A 13,964-nucleotide genomic window follows, 5' to 3' on the forward strand; every position below is an offset into this window, starting at 1 on the left:
CGGCGACTTTCAAAAAATGACGATGTTTCCCTTTTGGCAAATTGTCTCCCAAAAAAATTTAGTTAAAATTCCAAAGAAATCTCAAAAAATAGGAAATTGCCATAATCAACTAGCCATGGACTACTTTGGATATTTGGCCCACAATTTTTCAAAAAACGACGATTTTGCCTTTCTAGCAGATTATCTCTCGAAAAAATTGAAATAATTCTGAAGCAATCCCAAAAAATAGGAAATGGCTACAATCAATTGGCCATGGACTATTTTGAGTATTTGGCCATCGACTTAAAAAAATGACGATTTTACCCTTCCGGCAAATTGTCTCCCGAGAAAATAGTAAAAATTCCAAAGAAATCTCAAAAAATAGGAAATGCCCACAATCAATCGGCCATGGACTATGTTGGATGTTTAGCCCCCGTTTTTTCAAAAAGCTGACGATTTTACCCTACCGGCAAATTGTCTCCCAAATTTTCTCGATTTGTCGGTGGACCTTGATCACACATTCTCTAAGCCCTTAGGGCTATACTAGGACATTTATTTCATTTGATATATTGATAGTTATAATGTTAATTTGTTAATGTATACGGGATACTATTTACTAAATTGTAGGTGCGAAGTAATTTCTAATTTCTTTATTTAGCAAAATGCCGTCTACATCTTTTGCGATTGTATACTGGGGAGGTAAAATAGTACGAACTGAATATGGAGTTGATTACGAAGGCGGACAATCTACCATGTTCGAGTTTGCAAACATATCAACATTTGATAAGTTACGTGCTACGATTGGGAGCGCGTCGAATATAACAGGAAACCAGTATATTCAAACAATGATGTATAGATATCCGATTGTAACACGCGATTGTATTACATATGACATTATGAAGGTGCATGATGATGTTACGGTTAGGATGATCCAGCAATTTGCACTTCAGGCCGGTACTACGGGGTTTTTATAGTTTTATGCAAATGTAGCTAAATACCAAATAATAGATGATTCGGTTGGAGAAGGTTCGAATATTGGTGAAGATGACGATGGTCCGCATAATCAGCACGTGGAGTCCGAGGATAATGACTATAATGATGATGATGATGGTGATCTAGAAGATGATCCTTGGATGGACACCGATGACAGTGATGGAGAAGATGTCGGATGTGGCAATATGGAGGCTTACTATAATACCCATTGCAGTAATCCCATTTTGCCGTTAGTACATCCACCACCCTATTTTCACGGATAAATCAGGTACCCAAGTTAGTTTGTTATTTCTTCCACTACTGTCGAACCTCAACATCTCTACGCAGTGCGGTTAGGGTTCAACAGCACTTACGTAATTGTATCGGGAGCTATGCCATGCAACCGACCCAAAAGTGAAGTAAATAGCCGGTGCCCTACATGTACCGCATATTTGGGCGTGGGAATGCCTCGGATGTGTCTCCACATCCCTAACGATTGATGATCATTTACCATATGCACCTTTCGGTAGTCGGTATGTGATATATTGTCTTTTCGGTTAGTGCGTCATTAATTCTTTCAAATGCGTATAATATATGAAAATCCAATGTTTTTTATTTTTGCAGCTGCAGTCAAGGCCGACACATAACGGAGGTTCCCACTACCAACTTGATAGATTGGCATCCGAAAATGTAAGTAATGATAACAACGAATGAGTTTAATATAATGTTAGCTTTTAAATTAATTCTTCGTTTAATTTGATATGTTTTATTACGATAACAAATTACTTTGGAGCCCTACACCGGGGATATTCTGGAGACTATACCGTATTACTACCTGCAGGGACAAAACATTTGGAGGGCTCGTGTCCCACTTATCCGTTACTAGATAGTTGAGTGGCATTATCCGGACCGAGTACTTCAGCAATTTGGTATGCAGTAGCCAATTCCTACTCCTCCCGGCAATCATAAAGCCTTGCATGATATTGATAACAAGCCACCTGGAAAGGATTGGACAGCTAAGCACAGGCAGTGGATCATTATGTGGAACAAACCCGCCGAATATATAGTCTATGGTGATATCGCAACGGAGCAACTTCACTTTCATTCGGGATAAATGGAGTGGTTCCGTAAACATACACGGAAGTAGATTTCTATTATAAGAGCCGCAATGGGTTCAATGATTCGTGCAAACACTTTCAATTTAATTGATTAATTATTTTTTAATAATATAAATTATTGGCGTTTGATAACTTTTGTTATTTTTGATATCATTACTAAGATGATGGCATCGAACAAATCTTACATATAATAAATTCACGTTTATCTCGTCGGGCTTGAGCAGATGTGGGGAGGATAGTTAGGGCAATGCTATACACCCAAAATGAGGAGAGACAGCTAACAATAATACCACCACCCCAACCAGTAACTATAGCAGCACCCGTTGGGCCGCACGAGGATGACCCACTGAGTCCTGTTTAGCCGACTCGGAGGACCCCTCAAGCTCATCTAGTTGATGATGTCATCCCTTACACTTTGGAGTATCATACGACAGATTTCGCTCCAAGGTTCACTCCAAGGTTAGGCTGGGCAGATTTCGATGTAGGATTCACCCGGTTTGCCGGCCCATTTCCCGAGGGATCTACTTTTGCATTTCCCGATAATCCATAACCGCAGACTCCGACTACTTCTCTTGAATCATATGGATCCGATTTCTCTTCTTTTTATCCAAGCCTTCCTATAGTAGGATATGTACTGTTTGGGTATGGCATATTTTCACAAAATATGCCTCATCATCTACACATCCTACCCAGCCAGATCCTCGTCCTCATCGGTATAACACTGGATCTCGCGAGCATCGGAGACAACCCGATTGCAAAACAGGAGATCATATAGGAAGACGACATCGTCAGTAGATGTAATTGCGGTTAACGATTGTTATCTATTATGAAAATTTCATGTTTTTCATATATCCCAACACTTTTATTTTAAGCATAATTTTAATTAATTACATAATTATTTATTAATTATATTAATTAATTAATTAATTATTGATAATTATGTTATAAAAATAAGCTTCAAAAGAAAAAATTATAAATAAATTAAATGCTATAAAAAATCGTAAAAAGAAAAGGCCGGGCTCCCCGCTCGGCAGTCCGACTACCGAGCGGACCTCAAACTGGTAAATATGTTTTTTTAACTTATTTTGGTAAAATTTTTATCCTAATTTGGAAAAAAGCCCCCCTTTTGCAGCCCGACATCACCCACTTCCATGTCCCTATAAAGGGAACTGCCCTCATAACGTCGAGTGTTTGTCAATTAAATGGTGTGCTTCTTCGCGGAGGCCAAGATATGTTAATCCTACCTTAGAAATTAATCAAATGTAGTCACAGAAGTTTTCAATTCTCATAGCAATGAAAATTATGTAAATCTTGCAGAATCTATTGAAAAATTAAACTTGTTGATTTCTTATATTTAGGTAGCGATGCGGCGAGATAATTTTCAAGATAAAATCTTTAGGTTCAAAGAACGTCTAAAATATGATGCAACACTGCTTGAACAATCTTCGGTTCCAAGAGAGATGTAATTTAGCTAGTCACAAAGAGTTTTAAAAAATCATTTTCAAGTCAACTTGACACATAAGTAGTTATTCACGTTGAGACAAGAGAGTTGTTATATATACGACCATTGATTATTGTAATTTAAATAATTGTATCATGCAAATGTAACATTAGTTATTTATCAGTCATTATCCTTAATACATCTTTTCTTCGAATCTTTTCTACAATTTCATGCTAAATGGATCTTTGAATAAGCACATTTTCATGCGGACGATGATAATTCTCATAATTATAAGAAAATGTATGAGATCTCTCTTGTCATAGCTAGAAGGGTAAGTATCTACATTGGGGATGACATGGAAATTCTACGCTTCGACAATCAAGCCTCACAGCATTCTCTCACACCAAAGCTCCACTACAAAATTTTTTGACTTTGGACTTGTAAGACATTATTCCGCCGATCACAATATACTATTGTTGATTGTAGCAAAAAGAACATTAGTATATATGGTCCCTAAGCTAATTTATAAGGACATTGGTGGCGTTTCTTACTATTGATGGAAATGGTCGGTACAAGAAGAAATGCAAACGCAAATGCAAAGGGTTCAAGTCAAATTTGTTATCCTTGGCGGATATATGATGAACTTGGCAAAGAAGAGGACATTGAGATGGTAGATGACATAGAAGAAGAAAGAGAGACGACGAGGAAGATAATGATTGTTGCTCAATGTTGTACATGACCGAGACCCAATGACCCACCATTGATGACCGGGATCCTCAAAATGCTTAGGGGTGAGCAAGATGGACTACATAATCGGGAACCGCCTGCACCGGACCAAACCGAACCGGTTGGTTGGGTCTAATTCCTGTGGGTGCCAATCCGATTCCCGGATCCATAAAATTGGAACCTATGATTTTTTGTCCGGTTCCCGATTTTAGGACTGGTCGGTCCGGACCAAATATTTTTTATTTATTTTTTTTTCTAAATGAAAACCTAATAATCCATCGGTTATTTTTTTATTTCCTAAATGTAAATGTAATTTTAATTAACATGTTAAAATTAAATTTCGTGTTGTTCATCCCTACTAATAATCCACACGGGTTCATTGGACCGCCCAGGAACCAAACTAGAGCTTTCGGTCCTAGAAATTGAGAATCGGGAACCGATCATCCCTAAAAATGCTAGAAGGAGAGATCACAACTACAATGTCGCCCAAAACCACTCGTTAATAATGTCGTGACGGAGATATAACTTGAAACATTCTCATCTTCTAAAAGTGCTCTAATTTTTAGTAGTTACTTGTGTGAGCACAAAAGCAAGATTGCGGCTTATTGTTTTGATTTATTTTTTCGTCTAGTAGAAATTGAATGCAAAATAAAAGTGGTACTATCACTTGTACATGATTTTAGTAGTACAATCGCTGAGCTATCTATTGAAAACCGCTTTTTGTGTGCGCCTTTTGTTTGTTGTGTTTTTTCAGACGATGATTTCTTTGAGAAAGCTTTTGTCCATGTGAGTCGTGGACTCCCTTTATTTCGTGAAAAATAAGTGCTTTAAAAATAATTTTCTTAAAATATGATCGCTTGCATCGTTTGAAATAATTTATTAATGAAAAATATTTTCATTATCAATAACAATTTATATCCAAATATTTTCGTGAACGATGAAAATATATTTCATTTATTCATTTTTATAAGTGATGCATGCAATTATCTTTAGAATGATATTTTCCAAATCAATCATTTTTTTGAAACAAAAGCATCCTTGATATCAATCCTTCCTTTGTCTTTCTAAAGGCTTCCATTCAGAATAATCGTGAATAAAGAAATCACCAGGGATTGACGCAGACAACTATGAAACTACAGATTGCTAGTTTGCTTAGCGCAAATGGCGGACAAAGTTTATTATCGTTAGGGTTTTGATTCAATTTAGGGCATAATTTTCCATTTTTACCATACTAAAGCTAATTCCTAGGGAGAATCAATTGGTCAGAAGAAACCGCACTGAAGTTTTCAGCGTTATTTAGGGGAAAGCTACTCATAAATTAATCCCGCACCGTGTTATGTGAACTTGACTGCTTGTTCCAACAATCGCTGCATAATTCCGGATGGAGCCTTTGTTAGGTCCACACATTTTACTTTTGTCGACTCTTACTTTTGTTCGATATGATTAATTCATGAAACCATGATTTGTTTTGGAAAGTCTTCAAAGAAATTCCTTTCCCCTGGAGCCTGATAAGACGGAATTTGATTGTGATATGCACAACAAAAGTAAAAATTTATAAACGGGTGATGGTGCTAAAAATTTTGTCTATGTTAAATTGTTCTTAGATTCAACTCGACAATTTATCCATGCATTTGATCGACAATGTAGAGAAAGAAGTAGGATTTTTGGAAATTTCTCTTTTTGACAAAGCTAAACTTTATGCAAGTAAAATCTAACAATAAAAAAAATTTAGTGCCTTTTAATATACATGAGAATTTTGTCGTCTTGGTAACTAAATCCTACGTAAAAATACACAAATTAAAAATAAATAAATAAATTGACAACTCATGGTAGCATTTCTCTTATAAAGTGTTGAAATATAACACAGAAGCTAACCAAGATCTTGCAAATAAGTCAATGCGAAAAGCCTAAAGAAATAACGAGAAACGATAAAGGACACTAGAGATTACGTGGTTCGGTCCGAATATCGATACCTACATCCATGGGAGAGCCAGTACGAATAATCTACTATAATCGGAGAATCGAAATTATAATCGATCAATACGTTCGTGTTTCCCAACTCTAAATTATACCCAACCCCCAAATATTTATAAATAATAAAATAACTCAGATGTAAAACTCACGCACAAAATCGCCGGGTATTCAAGCCCAAGCAATAGCTCGTGCACGGCCAAAACCCAAAACGTCCCTTGCGTTCTTTTATTTTCGTGTTCGCACGGCTTTTCTCTGCTTCTTCTTTCGTGCAGTGTGTCTAGGTCTCTTTTTTTGGAACAGAATAGGTCCTCCCTTTTATTTTGTACGGTTGCAGCAGGTGTCAAGGGTAAAAGCCTTATGTTTACTTTTTCATCTATTCTCTCTGATCAAAAGAAACAACCCTAGGCCCCACAAGCAAATATAATTAGAATAAGTGAAACTTTTTTGTCTTGTAATGGCTAACATCACTTTTCTTGAAGACGTCCACTGCATATGCCCACCTTTCGGTCAACCGGTCAAATCTTGCATAGATCCAAGATTTTTCTTTAAATCAATTTAACTAACCGATTTATATCTGCAAATAATTTAAACTTGATACATAAATTAACAATTCTCCACCTTGGCTCGATGTTTAAAACCAAGTCAATAATGCTCATCATCCATGTTGCTCTCCAAACACCTCCACAGGCGCTCACTCTATACGGACGCCAATAGTGCCCAAGCAAAGCTTGAGCTTCGCCAAAGGAACAGGCTTAGTCATCATGTCCGCAGGGTTCTCTGATGTAGTAATCTTTTTCACAACAATCTTACCCCTTCGCTAAGACATCTCGGATGAAGTGGTACCTAATATTAATATGCTTCGTTCACTCGTGATAAACTGGATTATATGCTAGATAATTCATACCTTAGTTACCACAGCGTATGTCAATACTTTTCTGTTCTAACCCAAAGTTTAAGAGCAAACTTTGTAACCATATCGCCTCTTTTGCTACAAAGGTCGGTGTCATTTACTCCGCCTTAGTCGATGACAAGGCTACTTGATCCCGTGAGGACGCCTTCCAACTAATCGCACCACCTATCGGCGTAAATACGTACCCCGCTAAAGATCCGCATTCATCCAAGTCACCCGCATGATCAGAATCCACAAAACTACCATTATTTTCCCTTCGGTATACTATACCAACGTCTGCTGTCCCCTTCAAATATCTGATGATCCATTTTACTGCTTCCCAATGAGTTTTACCAGGATGCTTCATATAACGACTAACTACACCGACAGCTTGTGAAATATCAGGCCTAGTACATACCATAGCATACATAACACTATCCACGGCACTAGAATAAGGAACACGGGACATATGCTCCTCTTCCTCCACGATCTGCGATGATAACTTAACTGAAAGTTTAAAGTGCTTCGCTAATGGTGTACTCACAAACTTCACCGATTGCATATTAAAACATGCAACAATTTTCTCAATATATTTCTTTTGAGACAGACGTAATAATCATGCAGTCCTGTCACGCAAAATCTCCATACCCAATATTTTCTTCGCAGCACCTAAATCTTTCATCTCAAACTCAGCACTCAATCGCCTCTTTAGCACATCAATATCAAACATATTTTTCACTGCTATCAACATATCATCAACATATAATAGCAAACATATCAAAGACCTGTTCCCTAATCTCCGAAAATAAACACAGCTATCCATCCGACTTTTTGAATAGTCTTGACCGGCCATGAAAATATCAAAACGTTTATACCACTGTCTAGGAGACTGTTTTAGCCCATACAAAGATTTCTTTAACAAGCAAATATGGTCTTTCTTAGCCGGAATGGCAAATCCCTCTGGCTACCTCATGTAAATTTGCTCCTCCAACTCACCATGAAGAAATGCGGTTTTCACATCAAGTCGCTCCAACTCGAGATCCTGTGCAGCAACTAAGGCAAGTAAAACACAAATAGAAGTATGTCTTACCATAGGAGAGAACATCTCATTGTAGTCAATGTCCTCTCACTGGGTATACCCATTTACAACAAGCCTCGCATTATACCTCGTTGCCTCGATACCAAGAATGCCCTCTTTTCGTTTGTAGACCCATTTACTTTCGACAATTTTCTGGCACTTGGATACTTTAACTAGCTCCCATGTCTAATTTCCATGGAGTGATTCCATCTCTTCACTTACAGCCCCTAGCCACCGTAATGACTTAAACCTAGCCATCGCCTCGTAGTAAGACGAAGGCTCATTTGTCTCCACCTCGTCACCTACGGTCAAAGCATAAGCAAAATCTGTATAAGCATAACGTCCGGTGGTTTAATTTGCCTTATCTATCTATCTGCGGCTATACTACGCTGCGGCTATACTAGTTGTTCACTATCACCGACTTCAGGAACTATGGCCTCATCTGCAGCCTCAACATCTATTACCTCCGAGGTATCCGGAGTTTCCACCTGAAGTTCCACTTCACTACTAATACCATGATCCGTCCGCTCTGCTAGTTGTGTTTTAGAACTCCTTTGTTGAAGCATTGCGGTCTCGTCGAAGATTACATCTCTGCTGATCGGAAAATTGGGTGATCCGGGATCAGTGTACCACAACCGATAGCCTTTCACCCCATGTGCATAACCCAGAAATATGCACTTCTTTGACCTCGGTTCAAGCTTACCATCACTCGCATGAGCATACGGTGGACATCCGAATATTCGTAATCCGGAATAATAAATAGGTTTCCCCGACCATACTTCCTCCGGAGTCTTCCACTCGATAGCGGATGATAGAGATCGATTAATTAGGTAATATGTTATGTTCACTGCTTCGGCCCAAAATTCCTTGCCTATTCCAGCATGCGAAAGCATACTCCGAGCCCGCTCAAGTAAGGTTCTGTTCTTCCATTCTGCCACGCCATTCTGTTGTGGTGTCCTGGGCATTATGCGGTGTCTCACAATCCCTTCTCTCTTGCAAAACTCAGTAAAATCTTTACCACGTAACTCCATGCCGTTGTCGGTTCTCGGGCACTTAATTTGTTTATTTGATCGCTTCTCAATCAATGCCTTAAATTTCTTGAACCTATCAAACACATCAGATTTGTGCTTTAGATAGTATACCCATACCTTCCTAGAATAGTCGTCGATAAATGTCAGCATATAATGAGCACCTCCTTTCGGAGGAAACGGAGACGGGTCTTGACATCTCAATGAATATATTCTACCGGTTGCTTGGTCAAATGAATACCCGTAGCAAATTTAATCATGTGCTGCTTCCCAAAGATGCGGTGTTCACATAAGTCTAATTTACTTGTCTTCCGACCTTTTAACAACCCTCTATCACTTAGTATTGTCATACCTGCTTCACTCATGTGCCCTAGACGCATATGCCATAAACGAGTTAAATCAGAATCTGATTCACCCGATGAAACCGTGGTAGCTCCCGTCATGGTCTCTCCCAATAGATGATAGAGAGAACTCACTTTCTTCCCTTTCATCACTCTCATGGCACCTCGAGAGATCCTCAGCACTCCACCTTTAGCGGTGTACTTACACCCGATATCATCGAGTGTCCCCGGAAAAGTAAGGTTCTTCTTGAGCTCTAGTACATGCTTCACATCTATCAATGTGCGTACTACACCACCATGCATATGAATCCGAATTGTCCCTATCTCCACAACCTTGCATACTGCATTATTTCCAATGTAACTCTACCACCATATGCAGTCCGGTAAGTAGTAAACCAGTTCTTATTATGCATCATATGATAAGAACGTCCCGAATCTAGCACCCATTCATCTCCCGAAGAACTTGCAGTCAAGCATAGACGGCCTCTACATCACCGGGTCTGTCCTCGACAATGTTCACCACTTTGGTTGTGGCTTTTCGCTTATCACCTCTATTTCTCAACTTAGGACAATCTCTCATGATGTGCCCCTCCTCGTGACACTCAAAGCACTTCACGCGTCCCTTAGACTTTTTATGGCGTGACTTAAATCTGCTTTTACTTCTGCTACTATTGGACCGTCGTTGCCGCTTTCTACCCCAAATCACTAGTCCTCGCGCTACATCCTCCGCTAGACTATCATCTCGCAACTTTCTCTGCCACTCTTTAGAAAATAAGGCGGACTTTACCTCTTCCGATGTAATCGTAGTACGCCCCTGCAACAGTGGATTAGTAAAGTGCTACCATGACTCTGGTAGGGAAGATAACAACATCATACCCCGCTCTTCATCATCAAGTGTCTTACCGACGTTCTTCAAATCCATCATGAGTTTATTAAATTCATCTAGATGGGTTCTGATAAACGTACCTTCAATATATCTGAACCGGAACATCCTCTTTAACATATACAAGCGATTGTTCAAACCATTCGTTACATAGAGCGCCCGAAGTTTTACCCATAATGTTACGGTATCCTTCTCCTCGCTTACCTCTATTAACACTTCATCCGATAAATTCAACAGGATTAACCTTCTAACTTTCCTAATTACCACATCATTTTCAGCATCTGTCATCATTTCGGACAACTCGGTCTTGCCCTCTAATGCTTCTGCTAAACCTTGAGTTGTCAATAACGCATCTATCTTGAGGCTCTATAACCTAAAGTTATTTATCTCGTTAAATTTCTCAATTTCAGCTTTCACTCCGGACATAATTGCAATCGGAGAATATCCAGATAATAATCAAACAAGCAAAAGCCCCAAATTACAATCCAGAATATCTAAATTTGGCTCTGATACCAATTGTTGAAATATAATGCGGAAGCTAACCAAGATCTTGTAAATAAGTCAATACGAAAAGCCTAGAGAAATAACGAAAAACGATAAAGGACATCGGAGATTACGTGGTATGGTCCGAATATCGATATCTACATCCACGGGAGAGTCAGCATAAATAATCCACTATGATCGGAGAATCGAAATTACAATCGCTCAATACGCTCATGTTTCCCAACCCTTGATTACACCCAAGCCCCAAATATTTATAAATACTAAAATAACTCAGATGTAAAACTCACGCACAAAATCTCTTGGTGTTCAAGCCCAAGCAATAGCTCGCATACGGCCAAAACCTAGAACGTCCCTTGCGTTCTTTTATTTTCTTGTTCGTGCGGCTTTTCTCTGCTTCTTCTTTCGTGTGGTGTGTCTCGGTCTCCTTTTTTGGAATAGAACAGGTCCTCCCTTTTTTTTTGTACGGTTGCAGCAGGTGTCAAGGGTAAAACCCTTATATTTACTTTTTCATCTATTCTCTCTGACCAAAAGAAACAACCTTGGGCCCCACAAGCAAATATAATTAGAATAAGTGAAACTCTTTTGTCTTGTAGTGGCTAACATCACTTTTCTTGAAGACGTCCACTGCATATGCCCACCTTTCGGTCAACCGGTCAAAACTTGCACATATCCAAGATTTTTCTTTAAATCAATTTAACTAACCGATTTATATCCGAAAACAATTTAAACTCTAAACATAAATTAACATAAAGAACCAGCCCTTCCTTCACAAGAACACAAAAATACACCAGAAAATCACTGACCATGTTCTCTCGCCACACACACCCTTCACTGGATTCACCGAGCCAGAAACTTGTGATATTGCTTGCGTTTTCCCTTGCCGTCGTCTTCTCCGCATCTTACGCCAATGCGGAATCCAAACTGGTACACGAGATCTGAAGTAAAACCAATGATTACCCGAGCTGCGTCGCTGCTCTTCAACTCGACCTACGAGCTGCGAAAGCAACCACACTTCTTTCTCTTGGCGAGATCGCTTTGCAAGTGGCGCGAAGGACACTGCCAAGAGTCGAAAGGACGGGGACCAGATGCTCGCGGACCCAAACACGAGATCTTCATAGAAGCCGACGCTCCAGACTTGTAAGGCTAACTTCGACACTGCGGCTGCAGAGTTCTCAGCCGCGAGCCCTGAACTTATGATGGACAGACTGTCTACAAATTATGATGTTTGGATGGCCTCGCAGGCAATCAATGCTTGCTTGACGTTCATGAGAATCCACAAGCAGAATGTTCCACCATTAGTCACCAGATGCGCTCATGCCAAGTCTTTCGTCTCCATTGGCCTCATCATTACTGAGTAGCTTTAACGAGTGTGGATTGAATTTCTATAGTAATTTGCAGAACATATGAGAGTTAACGAGGGGGGGATCATATTCCGGTAATGTGCAATTGCGACAAGAATATTTCGGTTCAGCAACATTACTGGGGTGGTCCAGCCATTTAGAAAGTAGAGCAAAAGCAGCCATTTTTGCAGCATCTCTCTAATTGGGCACAAAGAAGCAAAGATTATTCGCTTGATGCAATGATTCTAACTCTTTGCCAAAGAAAACTAAAATCACAGTATGATCATATTATGGAAAAGGATTGTATAGATTACATAATTTATAACTAGATGTTGTTCACCCTAAATCAACCATGCTTTAACTATAAATGATATATATTCACCGAGATTTTGCAATCACGTGATAAATTTGTTGGTGTGTGGTTCATACTCCCCAACTACAAAAAAACACACGCGTCTCATGAATAGCTCCGGTTATATATATTCTTATTCGCTTGTAAATGAGTGATGTAATAAGAGGTACGAGATACTAATTATAGTGGAATCCTCTGTTCGACCTAACCCTAGTTTAAGGGTAAACCATGATAAAATCTCGTGTCTTCATTTTCTCTCTCGCTACACTTTATTTCATTGTGATTGTGCACCGAATCCTAATAAAATTGAGACCCAAAATCTCAATAAGAAGGTTAAGATGAAAAAGATCATGATGGTATTGTGCATTAATTGTCCTAAATAAATGCAAGAGGAAACATTAGGAAATCCTTGCATGTTTAAGGAAAAAAGACAGTTGAATTAAGTCAAGTACGTGTCATGCATGCCCATTCCGAGGGGAAAAATTAAAAATAGATATATAAATGCGGTCAAGTAATGAGAAAAAATGAAGCAAAAATGACAAAAAACAGAAAAGTAGGTAAATAGAAAAGAGGTCATTCTTAGTTCCTAATCACAACGAAAGTATGAGCGCCCAAAGTTTGATAGATCATAGCTAATCTACATCCCTAAATTTCCATCGCCAACCATTTTCATCGAAACATCTTTTTGGCAGGTCCAATGGGACAATTTATAGTTCAATTCAAGGAAATTCAATGTCGACAATAAGGAATCATCTAGAGCTTGATAATGCCATGGGAAAAGATCCCAATGGCAATGACAAGTCTATGTACTCTAGATCTTCAGCTATCAATCAAATGGTAGAAGAAGGCCAACGCGAGGGGGCAGATTTTTTTTCGACCTCCGATTGAAATCAATCAAGAGAAGTGGCACTATCCTCATATGTTGGCCATAATAAGAAGGATGTTCGAGGAACAACAAAATGATCCAGCTAATCATGTAGTCAATCATCTTACGAAAGTGCTTAACCCATGATATTAAACATGGTGAACAAACTTGGTTAGTGGTCGGGACCATCAAGTCGGATGTTTCCAATGAAGGAATCCGGGCGGGGATTGGATACATACCATTGATCTCCTCTTCTCATCTAAATAATATCAATATTTTAGGCCAAACAAAGCCCCAACCAATGGTCAAATATTGCTAAGGCCTAAAGTTGTCAATGGTCAGAACCAAAGTAATCTTAATTTAATTGGCGTGAGAGATATTGTCAATCAAAATGATCCAATTTAAGGCAATGCCACTAAAAATAATAATGTAACTGCAAATCAAAGTTTGCTGGTATCAAATGAATAAAAATCA

This window comes from Rhodamnia argentea, chromosome 7, assembly GCF_020921035.1.
Source record: "Rhodamnia argentea isolate NSW1041297 chromosome 7, ASM2092103v1, whole genome shotgun sequence".
NCBI lineage: Eukaryota > Viridiplantae > Streptophyta > Magnoliopsida > Myrtales > Myrtaceae > Rhodamnia > Rhodamnia argentea.